Source organism: Dermacentor andersoni, chromosome 11 (genome assembly GCF_023375885.2).
Source record: "Dermacentor andersoni chromosome 11, qqDerAnde1_hic_scaffold, whole genome shotgun sequence".
In the NCBI taxonomy this organism is placed as follows: domain Eukaryota; kingdom Metazoa; phylum Arthropoda; class Arachnida; order Ixodida; family Ixodidae; genus Dermacentor; species Dermacentor andersoni.
Genome location: NC_092824.1, coordinates 20,162,056 through 20,164,721, shown reverse-complemented (window position 1 = coordinate 20,164,721; position 2,666 = coordinate 20,162,056). Strand labels below are relative to the sequence as shown.

The following is a 2,666-nucleotide window of genomic DNA, read 5'->3' as shown; positions in this document are numbered from 1 at the left end:
AGTTATTCGCTTCGTTCGTAGGTGTATTTTATTTCACAGCATCACTATTATTCCAGCATCACTGTTATTCCAGCATCACTATTAATTTTCGTTTCAGTGGTATTGCGCGATCTTGCTCGCCCATCCAATCGTATTGATGTCTCGCGTGGTATCATAGGCAGGATTGCGCCGCCTCGTACGCATATGTTGGTTCACATCGTGGGGCCCACACTGGAAACACCGTGGGCACGTCACTACAGTGCGTCGACTTAGTGCTGAATTGAAACCAAGAGCAACATAATAGACGGCTGAGCCCAACAACACGGAAGGCGACAGCGCATTGTACAACAGCAAATTTTGGTAATTAGAAAAGTTTAGGCATTTTTTCTTCGTTTCATCTCATTTGGAGAATTATAGCCTCAATGACGTTGGGAAATATAATGATGCCCAGAACTATGAGCGAGACACAGCTCAAGCTAGACAGAAAGCAATGCAGTCCCATTCCACTCTGTGGAGGTATGGCGAACAGGGAAACTGTGTATGTGGGCCCCTTAATGGCGAACTGTTCATTCTCGTTGGGCAAACGCCATATGCACATAAATGGAAGGCGAGGCGCGACTAGTCGCTCCTCCACTATGTTGAGCCTCGCGAGATGATGAGACGTCGAGGGGCAAACATACACTTATAGTGATGCGAAACACGGCACGACACCTTTTTCTACTGAATCTCGGCACGTAGAACAGTCGCGCATGTCACCGCACTCCGAAGGCACGCACTGGTTCAGCGTAGCCAAGGTGCTAATGCGTTGGCCGACGTCCCGCAGTGCAGTAATGGTTGTGATATCACTCGAAAACAACCAGCGGTCACCCACTACACAGGCCATGCAAAGTAGGTTCCGTTGCTCAGGTGAAACGTTCCAAGTTTGCGGGAACGGGGCCACAAGACGGTTCGCATTTCTTTCCGCCTCGCAGTCCTGGCGGGCAGCACGCTTACGGGACTGCCATCATGGCAGACCGGAAGGAAAGGAAAGAAGGTGCGCAAGATCTTGGAGCGCTCACAAAGAGAGGGCAGTGCGAACGTAGACATCACCGACGCGGGTCAACGTGTAGTATCTGTTCTTATCAGCATAATATCTGATGCGGGTTGTATTCGGATCTCGGATACTAAGCTTATTTTTGCAAGTTGGCGAGGTCTTAAAGCCTCATTCACCTCCGCCACGGGTCAGCCCGGTATTGCACTGTCTTGGGAATCGGCCCACGTCTGGGCAGAAATTCTCGATCTACGCGGCTCGACAGACGAGCGCAATTTTTTCCAGAACCTAGCCATATACAGCATCGCTGTAAAAAAACCACAAATTGCTCAAAGACACATGAATGTAAACCTTTAGTATTGTCTGGGATGGACACTGCACTCCTATTTGTTACTGCCCAATGGAGTGTCAGAATGAGCATGAAAAGTGAGGCTAATGCGTGCACAATAAAACACCGTCCATCATACATTAAGCAGAAATGCGCAGCACAGCATTAATATTGCTGCCTTCCACAGCAGCGCATCTCCAATACCGTTATGCATTAAAACTGCTCAGTACGCTTTGAAATTACCGATCAGAGCGTACCACAAATTTATAAGCACGCGCATCCACGGCTATCCATTGTCGCGTCTTGCCTATCATCTGCAATTGCGCGTACCAACGCTTACGCAAGCCAGCTCGAGCGTCACTAGTAGAGATAATTAGGTTCGTAAGACTGCAATCCCCGTATCGTAAAAAATTTATTCTTACGTTGGCCGCTACGACAGCCGTTTGGGTTTTGTGAATCGACTTACGCTTACTTATTAGCAAGTACAGCAGTTGGTACCTGTGCTGTCATTACATACACCTTTTTGCAACGACAGCGCTTGTCTTTACAGTGGCGGGCATCGAAAGGTTGCTGATCTTACGAACGATTTTAGCTTTGTGAATACGTTTTTTTTTCGTAATGCGCCAAAATTTGTTCGCAGGTACGCTTAGTGAATTCTGCCTCAGGTCTCAACAATCGCAGCTTGATTCTTTGCTTAAAAAAGGTGGTCGAGGCGATTTTTTTTCTTCTGCACATCTTGAAAATATAATATAAGGTAGCACTGAAAGAAAAAAAAAATTGTGCTCTATGTACAATAGTGCTGCTAATTATTGGTTTAGCCCCAGAAATGTTTGCCCCGTAGAGCTGAAGCATCTTAACCAAACCAATAAATTACCTCGTAATTTATTTCTTGGATGATTTTGCCCTTTCTCCGTAGTTAACCGTTTCGCACATTCACATCTTTTATTTATTTATTTTTCACCTTCTACGGCACGTTGCTCGTAACCACCTCGCTCTTGGTAAATGAGCATTATGAGAATTCTGTCAATGAGTCCGACACAGAGAAGAATATTGGCAAAGAGAGAAAGAGAGAAAGAGACTTTTATTGTCAAGGTTGAGTGGAGTTTTCTTTCCTAGCCAAAAAATAGCGGTAACAACACCAGGCTTCGTGCACATGCTACAGTGGCTACTCTCCCAATTCTGTTTTTTATGTGTGTGTTTGCGTAGTGGAAGATCAAAGCGAAAACACAGGTTCAGCAGTATTCTTGAATGACCGCTCCTGAATACCAACCAAACAGAAAAAAAAGAACACTTACCATTAGGGTACGCTTCGTAAGCCAGAAAACATGC

At 45.8% G+C, this 2,666-nt stretch overlaps 1 pseudogene; it reads left to right on the top strand.

The window, feature by feature from the left end:
- The first annotated feature begins 1,061 nt into the window (after positions 1-1,061).
- LOC126518432 (U2 spliceosomal RNA) lies at positions 1,062-1,242 on the top strand (annotated as a pseudogene).
- Positions 1,243-2,666: the final 1,424 nt, after the last annotated feature.